This window comes from Heterocephalus glaber, unplaced genomic scaffold (genome assembly GCF_053883595.1).
Source record: "Heterocephalus glaber isolate CG9 unplaced genomic scaffold, H.glaber_assembly_v1.0 deba00000470, whole genome shotgun sequence".
Lineage (NCBI taxonomy): Eukaryota > Metazoa > Chordata > Mammalia > Rodentia > Bathyergidae > Heterocephalus > Heterocephalus glaber.
The window spans coordinates 9,937,003-9,955,061 of record NW_028258145.1 but is presented as its reverse complement, the minus strand read 5'-3'; the positions used below and the strand labels follow the sequence as shown (position 1 = coordinate 9,955,061).

General features: G+C 41.4%; 1 pseudogene; it reads left to right on the top strand.

Annotated features, from left to right (window-relative positions):
- Nucleotides 1-4,566: 4,566 nt before the first annotated feature.
- Nucleotides 4,567-5,196, top strand: LOC101722163 (cyclin-Y-like protein 1 pseudogene; annotated as a pseudogene).
- The last annotated feature ends 12,863 nt before the right edge of the window (nucleotides 5,197-18,059 follow it).

The window sequence follows — 18,059 nt, the reverse complement described above, 5'->3', positions numbered from 1 at the left end:
TTCAATTCTTCAGGTGCAAAATCAAGGAAGTTTTTAATAAGATGGCCCAGATATGATGGTAGAATGGGGGATTCAAAAGACAGTGGCCATTAACCTTATGGCCACTATAAACTTTCAGTGGGTTACTTTCACCCTGCAGAGTTTACTTCTTTTCCTACTTTAATACTTTTAATAAATATAAAACCTTGCTACCTTTTCCATGTGTCTTGACCAATTGTTTGTTCAGGACAAGAACCAGAACCTGGAAAACATTCCTGGGAAGGGCACCGAATCCCAGGCCTGGGTAATAAGCCTATATCTCAAGCCCAGCTTTCCCAGTAGCTACACCCATCAGCCTCTATCTAATTCAGTATCACAGAGTCAGTGCATGGGGGCCTCTCTGCACATCAGTAGCACAGAATCGCCCATGGGAGTCTCTCGATGTACTTCCAGATCACAGAGTCAGCCCATAGGAGCTTCTCTACCCACTTCTGTATCATAGAGCTCAGCCTGGGGTATAGACTGGCACTTGCTTTCTGGCCGCCAACTGCATAGGCTCCTTCAAAGGTGTTGGTTTGGACAGGACTGAGTGTGTCCTTCAAGGATTCGTGTGTTGAAATCTGATCCCCACCATGAGGTACTGATCCACCTTTGGAGGTTAAAGGTAGGGTCTTTGGGAGGTATGTGAGGTTAGACAACGTCATCAGTGTGGAGCCCCTTGAATGAATCCTGGTGTCTCTGTGAGAAGAGGTAGAGAGACCAGAAAATATACATATGCATGTCTCAACATGCATACCTCACCTCAGGACTCTGTCAACAAAATGGCTATCATGAGCTGTGGGACCTGGACCTCTAGAACTGTGCACTAAATGAGCCTCTTTCCTTATGCAGTTAGCCAGCCTAAGGGGTTCTGTTAGAGTAACAAATAATAGAGTAATTCAGGCAGTACAGAGATCCGGAGGAGGTGATGGGCTAATTTCTTGTAGGCAAGTTCTCTACATTTTTAACACTGGCTCTTGAGAATCTGTAGTTTTGTAGAGAAGCCTTTTCCTTGAAGGTGTTATTGCTCTAGAGGGGAAGTGACACCATAGAAGCCCTTGAAGGCTAACAGTTGAAACGCTGTGATCATGTGTGAGTGAAGAGCTCCCACAGAGGACATCATGGCCAGCTGGGACAGAAGCAGGCTACATCACAGGTGTTTCACTCACTTGGGTCACTGATGGGATCTTCTCCACGTCCCTAGCCAAGTCACCACCAAGGACAGTAGCAATCTGATTGGCCAGAATCAGGCACTTTCTCCCAAGAGCAGTGAGGACATGGGCAGGTGTCAGAGAGCAGACTAGCAGCTATAAGACGAAAAGTTCTAGCGGCCACTTCCACCTGAGAGCCACCTTCTGCCTTTTCAGCACATACGAAAAAGGCACCATGTTGAACAATGGCCATGCTGATATAGGAGAAATATAACTCCCGACCTATTAGATTATCAAGTGCACCAACTTTATGGTCCCATAACATGGAGGAATGAAGATGAGAACCAAAGGAAGAAGTTAGGAGAGTTTTATTGGAAATAAGGAGAGAAGAATTGCTTCTGGATTTCCAGGAGGGGTCTCAAATGGGATGGCCACCAAGAACCTTTGGCAGGGGTAATTTATACACCAAAGTCACATTGTGGGTACAACACAGGTCTAAGTATAACTAACCTGTAGGATTACAAGTACAGCCAGTTAGCTAATATTGATCCAGTAGAGAAACAGGTAGCATAACAAGGGTACATGGAAAGGACAAAGCATTTTGGGGAAGGAATGGGTCTGGATGCTCTGGTCACCCACCTGTGAGACTGATGTCTATCTGGACTTCCTGGGCCAGGTGGTGCTAATTACAGTATAATCTCAAGTTGTTGTTTATCCCTTAGGGAGGCAGACAGGCCTAGCCACTGCATCTTTACCTTGAAGCCTGGCCTCCTTCAGATGTGCTCCCGGCCATAACTCTGAAGTCTCTATTTTTTGCTGTCGTCCTTGAGAGCCCAGTCCCCCTGTGACTGTATATTAATTTCTATTTAACTCAGCTGCCAATAATAATTTCACAATGTGTGTATATAGCAAGTCATGTTGTACAGAATTAATATATACTATATTTGTCAATTAAACCTCAACAAGCCTGAAACATTAAAAATGATAAATGAATTTTTAAAAAAGAAACAGAAAATGGCCTGTCTACAGCATTCTTTACATGCAGGCCAATGGTTTCCTTTATTTAAAACATGTTCCTACAACACAAGTGTGTCCACACATAGTCAGATGGAAAAGCAAATTACAGAGTGGTGTGTGCTTTGTGGTTTAATTCTTGTAAAACAAACCACACATTCAACCCAACCCACTGAAGGAAAAGAAAGACTGGAACCAAAAACCTGTGGTTCTCTCTGTGTGCTAGGACTACAGGTGATTTTTTATTGCCCCCTTTTTACACATGTGGTCTGATTTCTGAGCAATGAGATGCCTTTCTCCGAATTGATGATGCTATTTCGTGCATTATTCTGTTAGATCGATGATTGTTCACTTGCTTTGAGACAAGAGGGGCACTGAGGATCCATACGTGGGTCTTGTGGGGGCTGAGCATGTGGCACTTTTGTGGACATCATTGAAGGGGTGGGGACAGACATGTTCAGAAGGGATTCAAGGGAGCTGTACCGATAATTTGGCTCTGGTCTAGAATGAGCACTTTTATTACCCTAGCCTTGTAGTCATTTTCTTATGTGAAATCATTTGAAGGAAAAATGACATTAAGATCACCATGCATATTTGCAGCAATCATCTATGTGGCTCTTTGTTTTCTCACCTGAAGTGATAACTGTCTCTCCATGACATCACCATTGCCTGTGGGAAACTGATCATCCTGTCACTGACAGAAGATGAAGCTTTCAGGTGAGAGTAGCAGCTGGAGCCACTGAGCCCCAGGATCCCAGGATTCAATTTTCATGCAAATGCCAAAGTTAATAGAGGCACCAGGAAAGGCTGCCGATTTGAGCTTCATAACATATCTTATTCTCACCAAATGGGCTCACAGTATTTTTCAGGAACTGCAAGCTGGCTTTTAATTACCTTAATCTAAAGCTGAGGATCTCAGGGTAGAACCCACTGTGGGGCCCAGCTGGGGTGTGCAGGTGCAGGGAAGCCAGCCTGGGAGCCCAGGAGTCTTTAAGACTAATATTCATTGTTCCAGCAGAAAACACAGCCAGCTACATTTAATTTAGTCAGTGTTTTTCCCAGCTACAAAGAGAGCTTTAAGCACAGCGATGCCTAGGTTCACAAACTTAATGCTTTCCACGATTTTGGTTACAAACTAAATTGGACGAGAACCAAATCAAATTCAATAGTTAGGTTCAATGTTGATCTTACGGGAAATTTGATTCCGTTTTCCTCCAATTTGGTTTGCAACCAGAGTCGTGGAGAGAATTGAGTTTGTGATCTGAGGCACCACTGCACTTCCCTACTAAAAGCAATCTCACTACTTTTGCTTATTCTTTTTCTGTTATGAAGTGAAGAATCTACTTTCCTCCTCCTTAGTGTGTATGTACTTCTCTGGGCATGGCATACAAGGCAAAACCTCTCTTGTGGAATGGGAGGGAGGCTGGGGGGTCAGGCTGTGGGCTATAATTAACCAAATGTGCTGGCTCATCGGAGATAAAAATAGGAAGTTATTTTTATCCTGATATTGACTCTATTTTTATAAATGAGGGCTCTGGGTAGATGGCCTGGAGTTGGTTGAATTTTGCTGCATCTGTCCTTCAGATTAGGCCTGAGACACTGTTTTCTCCTCAAAAGGCTGGACCACAACAAGGGCAGGGAAGGTGCTTGAACTCTACTGGTTCCCACACCAAGGGATGCCAGTCTCGCCCTATCCCTCCCTTCGTCTCTTCCTGACCCCTCTTCGCCTTCCTCTCCCTCTCCTTATATCCCCTCCACCCCTTCCCCTCTATCTCCTAAGACCTGTTCTGCCCCCACAACCTTCTTTCCCTTGTGACAGGTGTTGGGTGGAGGCTGTGTATGTTTCTGTAGTGTGCAAACCATAATGAAGTGTAAACTTTTCCTTCTGCAAAAGCTACGGAGCATCAGGTTGCAGCCTTGTCTTTGTCCTCAGAGCCAGTCCCTCAGTGGTTTGGGGCCTGAGGACTCACCCACTGCCCTCACCACTCCAGACCACCATCCTCCGGGATGCCAGACACCTAGCACTGGAGGCCCCTACCTGGAACATCTGGCTTCCACACTCCAGCACTCAGGCTGCTGCCTAGGACTCCGGATGCCCACCCAGGATGCCCAGCTGACCATGCCCAAGGCCTTCCTGCAGCTTGACCAGCAGAATTTACAAGGCCTAGCAGGTGTAGCTTTGGAATCAAGCCCTTGTGACCATCCAAGGGCAAGCACCATTTTCCTGAACAAATGTCAAACATATGTGGATGTTCAGAGGATATGCAACAACTTCATCAATGAATCTCCAGGGCAGCTTACTAGGAAGTACAGCTCCTGCTCAACGATATTTCTAGATGACAGCACACTCAGCCAGCCTAGTCGTGGAGTAACAGTAGAATGTATGAGCATAGCAGTATATAATCTCATAAAGAACAGAGATGCAAACAGATGCCTGGATATTTTTGATGAGCGATTACATCCACTTATAAGAGAGAAACTTGCAGAGGAATGCTTCAAGCAAGGTTATGAACACATATATATTTACAGATTTTTTGCTATTATTTGTAATGCCACACGGTTACCAACTGAATGTGCAATAACAACTTTGGTCTTCTTAGAAAGGCTTTTATCATATGCTGAGATTGACATCTGTCCCACTAACTGGAGAAGGATAGTCCTGGGAGCCATTCTTCTTGCCTGCAAGTATTGGGATAATGCGATTCTATGGAACGTGGAGTTCTGCCGGATCTTCAAGGATGTTACACTTGAGGACATAAATGAGTTGGAAAGGCATTACTTGGATCTGATTAAGTTTAATATTAATGTGCCTATCAGTGTTTATGCCGAATACTACTTTGACCTTCACACTTTAGTGTTTGACAACGGCATGTGCTGCATGCGTGTGCCTCTTACCAAAGAAAGAGCACAAGACCTAGAGGTCAAGTCACAATTTTGTGAAGAGAATGACTTGTGCAGAGCAGCTGTGAGAAGATCATCCAGTGATGGCAATTGTGTTGGTTTTTGTGTCTAATATCATCCTCTCTTAAAAGGAAGAAATGAGACCTAAGATATCATGAACCCCTCATTTTCAAAAGTTGGAGAAAAACCACCTCTTTTGCAAAACAAACAAAAAACCCCAGCAAAGTTAATATTTTCACCAAAAAGACCTTGAATTCAAGCAACACCTAGACAATGACATTTGCACTGGATGGGAAAGAAAGAGGCCTTGTCAAAGCAGCAACACACTTCCTGTCCTCATTGATGTCAGCAGAATCGCAAGGACTGCAAACCAGAAGCTCCGAGCTGACACAGAGGCATTTGATTGCTTTGCAGGACAATGCCTGTGAGCTCTGTGAGGCTTTTGAAATAGTTTAAATTAAAATTAATTTAAAGTTTTAAAGTTAGATTTTAACAATAGTACCCATATAATTGATCTGCCCGCAATATGGCTACATGTGCCTATAGGATTGTGCAGTATTGCCATTAAAATATGGGGATCTAGGGCCAGGGATTTAGCTCAGTAGTTCCTGCGCCTGCCTTACAAGTGCAAGGGCCTGAGTTCAGTCTCCGGTACCAAAAAAAAAAAAAAAACAACTACCAACAACAAAAATATGGGGATCTTTTATATTGCTGGGAAAAAAATCGAGGGTCTCTACCACTGAGACACTCACCAAGCCCCACACATGGGCATGTTCATACTCACAAAGCCCCTGAGGAGTAGACTGTGGCACTGCCAGGTATTGAAGGTTCTTCCTTCCTGTGGTGTCATTGAGTTGCTAGTCATTATTGTCAACCAGTTTACACAGAAAAGCTACTGTAGAACACTTGCCACTCATGTCCTTTGCAAGCACTACTTAATACCATTGTGGCATGTTGGTGGTCATAAAGAGAAAGCCTCAGTTATGGACTTTCTACCTCTATCGGGTCCATGCTGCATCTTGTGAACTCTTAATGGTCCTTCATGTTTTCTAGTGATTTTCCCCTTGTTAAATAAACATAATAGAAGATATTTTCATAACACAAACCAACATAGTGGTCTAGTGATAAGCAGAAAATAGTAAAATGCAGGGTGTCCCAGGACTTTCAGTGTAGTTTTAAGCCTTACACTACTGTGCTGCTGCCTCCCAGGGCACTGCAGCAAAAGCTGCAAACTTTTGTAGAGCATCATTTGAGAGTCTCGGCTTGCAAGTTTGGAACATCAAGCTTTTATTTTTACTTTTTTCCTAGTGTCTCTTAAAGGGAATAGAAGAAAGAGGAACTGGAACAAGAATTGCAATTAAAAGCTTACTATTCCACATTTTAAAGATTGGAACTTTCAGATGATGTTTTATAACATTGCAGCTCCTGTACTTCTCTTGGTATCAAGGCTTGAAATTACACTGAGACTTTTGGGATGCTTTGTATTGCCACATAATTTCCCTCCTATTTTTAAATAGCTCTTTAAGAGCTATGTACTATCTACTTTGATCACCTAAATTTCTTTTCTCTAGATTTGGTAAAGGAAGATTATTAAGGGTAGTGTTAACTCACGTGTTATAAAAAGGAATTGGACCCCAATAGCAGCAAGTGATATGAAAGTTTCTTTTAAAGTCTACCCTACATGTTAACCTGGCTCTAGATGCCCCATTTCAAGTCCTCCTATTTAAGAGGAGACTTACATGAACCTTAGGAATGTTACTGAAGGCTTTAAAGGGCAGAGATTAAGTGATTTGAGGAAGTTTACAACGATGTTACCTACCTTTGAAATACTAATACTGATTAGTGTCCTTGCCCTGTTGAGATCTATTTTTCTTCCACCTCAAATGTAATCCCAGGAATCTTGTCTGTAACAAAGCACTTCCAGCCTGGCAGTAGTTTCTCACAGTGTAGCAGGGCCTCACACAACCTTGCATATTGCAGGTTCCACTGTGTTTTTTAAAAAGACATAAGAGATAAGCAGTGGCATATGAAATATTACAATCTACCACCTCGAAATTGCTTATGGAATTTCCAGTTTGGAGATCTGAGGGTTAATTGCAATTTTATTTTGAAAAACAATGCTACCACTTAGTTATGTTTCTTCCTCTTGTCTATATTTTTTAAAAGTTAATAAAGTATTTTGATTAAAGGGACACCAGTCTCCTCGTGAGATGGGAGAGTCCCCTAACTCTAATCCTAACCCTGGAGCTGCTTCAGAAGGTAATTTTGTTGCTGCCTTTTCTACAACTTCTAAGTCACAAGAAGCCAGGTTCATGACGGGGTGAAATCTGACTTGGGCCTCAGGGAGTAGCATTGAAGAACTGTGTCCAACTCAAGGCTCTGCCATCTGTGCCCCACCCCTGCCACCACAGAGAGGAAGCAGATGAAGAGTGGGAGGCTCTGCCCTGCCGGCTTGCAAGCAACAGCTCATCTCGGGTTCCCACCTCCAAGGGGAACATAACTGTGTGTGTCCCGTGAAAGAAGGTGTGAGGCTGGCAAGTGTGCTGAGCTATCCCTTCCACGCCAGTCTCTTTGACCCCCCCATGACAGGAGTGCCTGGCAGTGCCCAGGAAACTCAGAAGCTTGTGAGGGAGGAGGAGAAAAAGGTTCCCCAAAGCCAGCCCCGAAGGATCTCTACCTCCCTGTGTTGAGTATTCCAGGGCTTGTGTTGCAAGGAAGAAGGAGATGAGGAGATGTTGCAAGGAGATGAGGAAAAGCTTGCTTTATCTCCCTCCCTCGTTCCATCCCTGTGGAAACAAAAGTAGACTCCACCTCCCGGGGTGCACACCCCCCCACCTCTAGGCTTCTGACAGGCATTATTTTCCTGAGCATTCAGCTGAGCCAAGGCGGGAGAAGTTGGTGGGTTTCACCCTCAGCATGAGGAGGTTTGGAAAACCAGTTTATGTCTAAAAGAACAAAATCCTCAGTTTAAAGCTCCATTTTATCCTCATATTACATGATCTTCAGACAACCAGTGTAGAGTCGAATCCACACTCTGGGGCAGGGACCACAAATTTTTGTTTTACCAATCCCCCAGGAAAGTATACACTTCTGACTTGGAGAAACACCCTGCAGATCTCCTGAAAAAGAGAGGGTTCCACTGCCATGAGAACATGGAATTCTGCATGGCCCTTTGGCAACTCACAAACCACTCTGAGATAGAAGGGTTCCCAATAAGGGCCTGTGAGGGACCCCCAGTTACAGCTGTACAGAGAAGCTGGCAATCCTTTCAGGAAAAAAAAAAACATGAATGAAACTGGACAGGGCTGTTGGGATAACATGCTACATACCTAACAAAGTGCTAAAGATCAAACAAAGACAATAAATTAAGAAGTATTCTCGAAAAAGGTAAGAGAGCCTTGAGCCGGAGCCTGGGGCCTTGTGGCCTGGGGCTGCTCCATCCTGTCCTCCACAGCCCTGCTGGCAAAAGTGACAGATGCCTCAGCATGGAAATGGGTGCAAAATACTCACAGCCTTGTTGCTGGTGTGGACATTCATTTGGAGCACAGGGCTGGGGTGTGAACTCCCTATGAGTTAGTCATTGAAAAGTAGTTGGGTCTGTTGGGAATGAAGAAGATGATAGTAACCACCTGACCTCTGTCACACCATGTTTATAGCATCTTCTCAACAATGCCTCCCTTTGACCATGTCTGCAGGCCCAGGGTAGAATTCTGAGAGTCCTGCTGAGTCCATTTAGCAGGAATTCCCCCTCCTCAGCATCTAATCATGCTCAGTATCTGGTTGCACCTCATCCCCATTGTTCTGCTGGTGATGGCCCCTCTGGCCTGCCTTCAGCAAGAGCTCTGTTGGGTTAGTAGGGCAAGAATTTCCTTACCCTCTCAGAAATTTTCTACCCACCATGACCCACCTTCCAACCTGTCCCTTGGCTAAAATCCTCACTTACTCTGGCTGCATTTGGAACCGAGGTCTTTCATCCCCTACTGCAATAGTTCTTAAAGGAAATCTGTAGTTGCTGCTCGGATGAAGGCCCAGCTCTGGTTTCTTTAGCAAAGAAAAGCCTGAGCTTGGGGCCTGATTATGTAGGCAATGAGACAGCCAAAAATTTAACAAGGAGCTCCTGGGAATGAGAGAGGAGGGGAGGGTGGGATAATCCCTGCATCATGCCTGGTAAGTGGAAGTCATGCAGTGTCAGGAAGACTCAAGACAGCCCGACACACACACACACACACACACACACACACACACGGAGGGAGGGAGGGAGGGAGGGAGAGAGAGAGAGATTCGGCTTGAGATCCGGCTGCAAAGACTCACTGACCCACACCAGATCCCTCAGCAGAGGGCGCGAGCGACAGAGGCCCAAGCCCGAGCTCCGCTTGAATCGCCCTGGGGCAGCCTTCAGAGAAGCAGGCCCCAAAATAGAAAGAACCAACGCGGTAGAGACATATCATGCACAGCACAGGGAGAAAGATTCCAGAATCTACACCCAGGCAGTGAGAAACAACCGACTCATAAGAAAACAAAGCAGCATTCAGAGCTGCTGTAATGTAGCCTTGAGGCTGAGTCTTTGTGCTCAAGGCCAGAGGTGTTTTGGATTTCAGAGCTGTTTGGATTTTGGAAAATGCACATACCCTTTACCAGGTGAGCATGCCTAATCCTCAAGTCCAATATCTAAAATGCTCTGGACTCTTAAAGTTTAAATGTCAGATTATTTCAGATTTGGGATTTTCAGATTCGGGATGTTCAACTTGTAAAAACTGCCCAGTTTTGGTATAAAAATTACTGGACTCAAAATAAGAAAGAAAATGTGACCCATACTGGGGAAGAAAAGGTAGTCAATATATATTGACTCTGACTGGGCTAGATTTGGGATTTAATGGATGAAGATTTCAAGACAATTATCATACGTATGTTGAAAGAATACAAGGAAAATATGACAGTGACAACAGAGAATCTCAAAAGTGAAATAGAGGGGCTGGGGATTTAGCTCAGGGCCACTATGCCTGCCTTGCAAGTGCAAGGTCCTGAGTTCAATCCCCGGTACCCCCCTGCCAAAAAAAAAGTGAGGTAGAAACTAAAAGATTGAAAGTTAAGTTAATTCTAGATTTGAAAATTATCAAAATGAAAATAAACTGACTAGCTGGGCTCAGCAGCAGATTTCAGAGGACAGAAGAATGAAGCAGTGAGTTAGAAACTTGATCAATAGTAAGTATGCAGCCTGGAGGGCAAGCAGAAAACAATCAAGGAGAAATGAACCAAAGTGTGTACCCTTGAATGTCTGCTCCAGAACCGAAGGCTGTGTTAAGACAGCCCCAATAAACAGAGACTGAGGCCACCCACTGGGGCAGACCCGATCTACAAGAAGCACAAGAGGAGGTCCTTCCAAGTGAAGGGTAACAGGTGTGTAGGGAGTGCAAGGGGTGGTGAGTACATGAGCAAAGGTAAGACTTTGTTCCTTAATTTCTTTAATGAATCTAAGTTGAAGTGCTAATCATATTATTGAGTTCATAACATACATAAGAGCAATATGTCTGATGACAATGGAAGAATAAAGGAGACAGGAAAGGGAATCCTACTCCAGCACATTTGCTATATACCTGTATCACTGGAGTGGAGTCCAGAGAAGAGTGTGGCATATTGAAGACGTGGATTGCTGCAGTTTGGGTCCTTGTTTCCCTCAACAGTCCATGTAGGACGGGCTTGCTGCCTTGGGTGAGGCTCTTGGGAGACAATGGAACCTTCAGGGAGTGGAGCTCAGCAGGGAGACATTAGGTCATGGAACACATGCCCTTAATGGGGATTACAGGACGCTGGTCCTTCCTCTTTCTCTTTCATGCTGTCTGGCCATGAGGTGCATGATTTTGCTCTACTAGGTACTCCTGCCCTGATGGCTCCTGCCACAGACCTGGAAGCAGCAGAGTCCACTAATCCTGACCCAGAGCCTCCTAAACTCTGAGCCAAAATAAACCTCTTCTCTTGATAAGTTGATTACTAAGACATGTAGTATAATTCTAAGCACGACCACCATAAATGAATAAGCAACAAAAACATAGCTAGAAACAGAATAATTTATAGTGATATACCTATAATATATTTATTTAACATTTGTTTAACACGAGAGAAGACATTAAAGTGAACAGATGCTCTGTGCCACTTTTGAAATATTTTGTAAATTTCATAAACAATTTACTTTAAAAGAGAAGCAAAACAATGCAAAATATCTAGAAAGTAAATAAAATGGCAGCAGCAAATCCAGCCTCATTTAAAAAATGTGAACGGATTAAATACTCTGACTAAAAGATGAAAATTGTCAGAATATATCAAAAGGAAGACCCAATGATCTTCAAGAGATACATTTTATATTTAAACATGTAAGTAAGTTCAAATAAAGACAACAAAAGGTACAGTGGTACCTCAGTTCAAGAACTTAATTCTTGGCCAGGCATGGTGGCACATGCCTGCAACCCCAGCATTCAGGAGGCTGAGGCAGGAGGACTGCTGTGTGTTCAAGGTCAGCCCAGGCTACATAGCAAGTTCAAGGCCAATCTGAACTATATGGTGAGATCCTGTCTCAAAAAACAAAAAAAACCCCACTTAATTCTTTCCACAGTTCTGGTCACAAACTGAATTGGACAAGAACAAAATCAAATTCAATGATTAGGTTAAATGTTGACCTTATGGAAAAATTTGATTCAGTTTTTCTCCAATTAAGTTTGTGACCAGAATCATGGAAAGAAATTCATGAACCAAGGTACCACCATATATCATAGCAATGGTAACCATAAGAGAGCTGGGGTGGCTATGTTAGTACTAAACAAAATTGAATTTGAGAAAATGAATACTGCTACCACCAAAGAGGAACACCTCATAATGATAAAAGTGCCAATACATCAAGAAGACATAACAGGCCTGGGATGTAGCTCAGTGATAGTAGAGTGCTTGCCTAGCATGCACAATGCCTTAGGTTCAATTCCTCAGCACTGAAGAAGAAGCAGGAGAAGGAGAAGGAGAAAAAGAAGGGAAGGGGAAGGGAGGATGAGGAGGGGGAAAGAAGAGGAGGAGGATATAACAATAACAAATGTATATGCACCAGAAAACAAAGTCAGAAATTATATGAAACAAAATCTAAATGGATTAAAATAAGAAGCCAATTTAACATTTTTAGAGATTCAACACTCCTCTCTCAGTAATTGAGAATTAAATTAAAAAATCAGTGAAATAACATCAGTTAAATAAGAAAATCAGTAAAGATAAAGAAGACTTGACACTGTAAAACAGGTTGACCTAGCTATGTAATACTTCCCTGAGCAACAGCAGAACACATATCCCTCTCAAAGGCACATAGCATGCTCTATAGGAAAGACTGCATGTTAGGCCAGAGAAGTTTCAATAAATTCCAAAGGACTGAAATCATACAAAGTATGTCTTCCAACTAAAAGAAAACTAAATTAGAAACCAATACTAAAATTTCACTAAACTAGCAATCAAAAGGAACTTTCTTAACCTAGTCCCTAAATATTCGGAAATTAAACAACATAATTTTCAATAACCCATGAGCCAGAAAGAAATTTCAGGGGCATTACAATTTTTCTTGAAAATAGAGAAGGGAAAATTTCCCAACTCATTATGGTACTGTTACTCATACCAAAGCCAGACAAAGATATGGAAAGGAAATGCAAGTACAGAGTCTATACTTCATGGACAGAGATGCAAACGTCTTTTACACATTTAGCAAACTGAAGCCAGCAGCATATGGAAAGGGTTATATACTATGACAAAGTGGAGTTTATCCCAGGAATATGATTGGTTTAACATTTGAAAATCTCTTGATGTATAAAACACCATACTTATGGAATAAAGGAAAAAGCACATAGGATATTCAGAGTCAGTGCAGAAAAAAACTTGAAGAAATCCAACATTTACTCATGATAAAAGCTCTCACTAAACCAGCAATAAAAAGGATCACCTGAAACTAATAAAGAACATCTCTAAAAAGCCACACTTGGCATCATACTTAATAGTGAAAGACAGATTTTGTTCCCTGAGATAGATGACAAGGCAAAGATATCAGCTCTCAGCTTTTCAACATTGTACTAGGGCAATCAGGCAACAAAAAGAAATAAAAGGTATCTAGTTTGGAAAGGAAAGAGGAAAACTATCTCTAGTTCCAGATGATGTGATTGTGCATATAGAACTTTCAAAGAAAAGAACCTGGACCTAATCAACAAGTTCAACAATATTGCAGGATGCAAGATCATATACAAAAATTAACTAAATTTCTATACAATAGCAATCAGCAATCCAAAAGTAGAATTCAGAAAGCAACTCCATTTACAAAAGCATCAAAAAGAATAAAACACTGAAGAATAAAATTTTTAAAGGGTGACACTTATACCTTGAAAACCATGAAATGTTGTTGAACAGAATTAAAGGAAAATAAATAAATGGAAGGATATTATACACTAACAGATTGTAGGTTTTATTTTTTTTGTATTAAATTCTTTTATTGGTACATTGTAGGTATACAACACAATTACATTTCTCATTGGGAATTGTACCTTTACATAATGCATCTTGGTTCTTATTTTTTCCCCATTCCTAGCCCTCCCTTCACCCCCTCCACCCTTCCCTATTTACAAAGACTTTATTTCCATTTTTTCCATTTCTCATCATTTTTCCTTTCCCTTCTTTCCTTTCCCCTGCCCCTCCCACTACCCCTACCCCGTTGGACCTTTTCTTCCTATTTTACATTATTGATTATTCATTCTAATCATTGGTACATTTTAGGTATACAATATAATGACATTCACTATGGGAAATTTGCACCTTCATATATTCTCTCGGTTCTTATTTTTCACCCTTGCCCAGCCCTCCCTTCAACCCCTCCATTCCTCCCTATTTACAAAGATTTTGTTCCTATTTTTCCATTTTCTCATATTAATCCCATTCCCTTCTATCCTTTCCCCTAGCCCTCCCACTTCCTTCCCCTTTGCCCCTTTTCTTCCTATTTCACATTACCTATTATGCATTTAGTCCTTATTTATACTTTCAGTTTCTCACACCAGAGAAACTATTTGGTATTTATACATGTGTGTCTTATTTATTTCACTTAAGAGTATCGTCTCAATGTGCATCCACTTAGCTATAAATGTCTCTAATCTCTCATTTTTTATGGCTGAGTAGTACTCCATTTTATAAAAAAAACCCCACATTTTCTTTATCCAGTCTCCAGTTGATGGGCATTTGGGCTGTTTCCAAGTTTTAGCTATTACAAACTGCGTTGCTATGAACATGGGTGCACATATATCACTGTGGTATGATTCTTTTAATTCTTTGGGGAAGATCCCCAGCAGTGGAATAGCGGGGTCAAATGGGACTTCAGTCCTAGTTCTTTGAGTTATCTCCATACTGATTTCCACAGTGGTTGCACCAGTCTACACTCCCACCAGCAGTGGAGCAGGGTTCCTCTTTCCCCACAGCCCCGCCAGCATTGGTTATTGGTTGATTTCATGACAGCAGCCATTCTTTCTGGAGTGAAGTGGAATCTCAGCGTTGTTTTCATTTGCATCTCTCGAATGACCAGTGATGTTGAACATTTTTTCATGTATTTCTTTGCTATTTCTACTTCTTTGTGTGAGAAGTGTCTGTTCATTTCAGATGCCCATTTTTGGATTGGGTCTTTAAATTTGGGAGGTCTGATCTTTTTAAGTTCTTTATAGATTCCAGATAGTAGACCTTTGTCTGAGGAAGAGCAGGTGAAGATTTTTTTCCCACATTGTGGGTTGTCTCTTCACACTGCTGGTGGTTTCTCTTGCTATGCAGAAGCTTTTTAATAAGAAGAGATCCCATTTGTTGATTGTTTGTGGTAGTTCACGGGCAACTGAGGTTTTGTTCATAAAATCCTTTCCTACACTGATGCCTTCAAGGGTTCTACCTAACCTCTGTTCCAACTGGTTCAGAGTTTCTATTTTAATATTTAGATCTTTAATCCATTTTGATTTTAGTTTAGTACATGGTGAGAGATATAGGTCTAGTTTTAATCTTTGGCAAGTTGAAGCCCAATTTATCCAGCACCACTTATTAAAGAGGCTATCTTTCCTCCAGCGAGGGTGTTTGGCCCCTTTGTCGAAGATGAGATGGCTGAGTGTGTCTGGCGTTGTTTCTGCATCTTCTAATCTGTTCCACTGGTCCTCAAGTCTGTTTCCTTGCCAGTACCATGCTGTTTTTATCACAGTAGCTTTGTAGTAGAGTGGCAGGTTGGGGATTGTGATACCCCCTGCCATGTCTCTGTTACCTAGAATTGCTTTTGCTATTCTGGGCCTCTTCTTGCTCCAAATGAATTTTTGGATTGTTTTCTCGAGGTCTACGAAGTATACTGCTGGGATCTCAATTGGAATTGCATTAAATCTATATAGCAGTTTTGGAAGTATGGCCATTTTCACTATATTAATCCTTCTTACCCAAGAGCAGGGGATGTCTGTCCATTTTCTGATATCATCTTCAATCTCTCTTTTCAGAATGCCATAGTTTTCAGAGAAGAGGTCTTTGATTTCTTTTGTTAGGTTGATTCCTAGGTATTTCAGTTTTTTGGATGCTGTTGTGAAAGGAATTATTGGCCCTATTTCTCTCTCAGTGAGTCTGTCATTGGTGTAGAGGAAAGCTATTGATTTTTGTGTGTTGACCTTGTAACCAGCTACTTGACTGAATTTGGTTATTAAGTCTAGAAGATTTTTGGTGGAGTTCTTGGGGTCTTCTATATACAGTATCATGTCATCTGCAAATAATGACAATTTGACTTCTTCATTATTTATCTTTATTCCTTTTATTTCTTTCTCTTGTCTAATTGCTGTGGCTAATGTTTCCAGAACTATATTGAACAAGAGTGGTGATAGTGAACATCCTTGTCTTGTTCCTGATTTGAGTGTGAAGGATTTCAGTTTTTGACCATTTAGTATGATATTGGCTGTTGGTTTTTCATAGATGGCATCTATCAGTTTGAGGTAGAGACCATCTATTCCAATTTTTTGTAGGGTTTTTATCATAAATGCATGTTGGATTTTGTCAAATGCTTTTTCTGCATCTATGGAGATAATCATATGGTTTTTGTCCTTGGCTCTATTGATATAGTGTATTACATTAATTGATTTTAGTATATTGAACCATCCTTGCATCCCTGGGATGAATCCCACTTGATCAGGGTGTATGATCTTCTTGATGATCTTCTGCATTCTATTTGTCATTATCTTATTAAGGATTTTTGCATCTATGTTCATTAGTGAGATTGGCCTATAGTTCTCTTTTTCAGTTGGGTCTTTCTCTGCTTTGGGGATCAAGGTGATGCTTGCTTCCAGGAATGAATTTGGGAGTATTGCTTCCCTTTCAATTTCACTGAAGAGTTTAAACAGTAGTGGCAGTAGTTCCTCTCTAAAATGTCTTGTAGAATTCAGCAGTGAAGCATCAGGGCCTGGGCTTTTCTTAGTTGTTAAGTTTTTAATTACATTTTCAATTTCATTAGTTGATATTGGGTTGTTCAGAATTTTTAGGTCTTCTTCACTCAACTTTGGTAATTCATACTTATCTAGGAATCTGTCCATTTCTTCTGTGTTGTCCATCTTATTGGTGTATAGGTTCTGGAAGTAGGTATTGATGATCCTCTGGATTTCTGCTGGGTCTGTTGTCATTTCACCCTTTTCATTTCTAATTGCATGGATTTGGGCCTTTTCTTTCCTTTTTCTGACAAGGTTGGCTAAAGGTTTGTCAATTTTGTTGATTCTTTTGAAGAACCAACTCTTGGCTTCATTGATTTTTTTGTATCATTCTCTTAGTCTCCATTGCATTGATTTCTCCTCTGATCTTTATAATTTCCTCCCTTGTATGAGCTTTGGGGTTGTCCTGCTCTTCTTTTTCTAGAAGCTTGAGGTTCAGCATCAGGTTGTTTAATTGGGATCGTTCTGTTTTCCTAATATGCATATTCACTGCTATAAATTTCCCTCATAAGACAGCTTTCATTGTGTCCCATAGATTCCGATATGTTGTATTGTCATTGTCATTTACTTGAAGGAACTGTCTGATTTCTTCTTTAATTTCCTCTGTGACCCATTGGTTATTCAGAAGTGTGTTGTTCAATTTCCATGTGTTTATGAAATTTTTTCAGTTTCTTTTGCTATGGCTCTACAATTTCATCGCACTATGGTCTGATAATGTACAGGGGATAACTTCAATTCCTTTGCACTTACTTAAACATGTTCTGTGTGTGAGTATGTGGTCTACTTTGGAGAATGACCCATGTGCAGCTGAGAAGAATGTGTATTCTGATTTTGTGGGGTGGAACACTCTGTAAACATCTGTTAAGTTCATTTGTTCAAGAGTTCCATTGAGTTCTAGTATTTCATTACTTATTTTTAGTCTAGTTGATCTATCTATTTGTGACAGTGGGGTGTTGAGGTCCCCCACTACAATTGTATTAGTGCATATATGACTTTTCATGGCCGTTAGTATTTGTTTTATATAGTTGGGTGCACTAGTGTTTGGTGCATAGATATTTATGATTGTCATCTCTTCCTCTTGGATTGTTCCCTTTACAAGGATGTAGAGTCCTTCTTCATCTCTCTGAATCAGTGTTGGTTTGAAATCTACTTGATCTGCCAAGAGGATAGCTACTCCTGATTTTTTTTGGGTTCCTGTCACATGGAGTATTGTTTTCCACCCTTTCACTTTCAGTCTATGAGTTTCCTTTTGAATGAAGTGTGTTTCTTGTATGCAGCATATTGTTGGATTTTGCTTCTTGACCCATTCTGCCAGTCTCTTTTTTTTGATTGGTGAATTGAGACCATTAACGTTGATGGTTATAACTGAAACATATTGACTTGTCATTGCCATGACTTTTTCTTTTTGTTGGGTTCTCCCCCTTTACATTTAATTTCTTGTCATGCCAGATGGGTTCATTCTGTTTTGCTTCCTGGGGTTGTGATCCTCAAT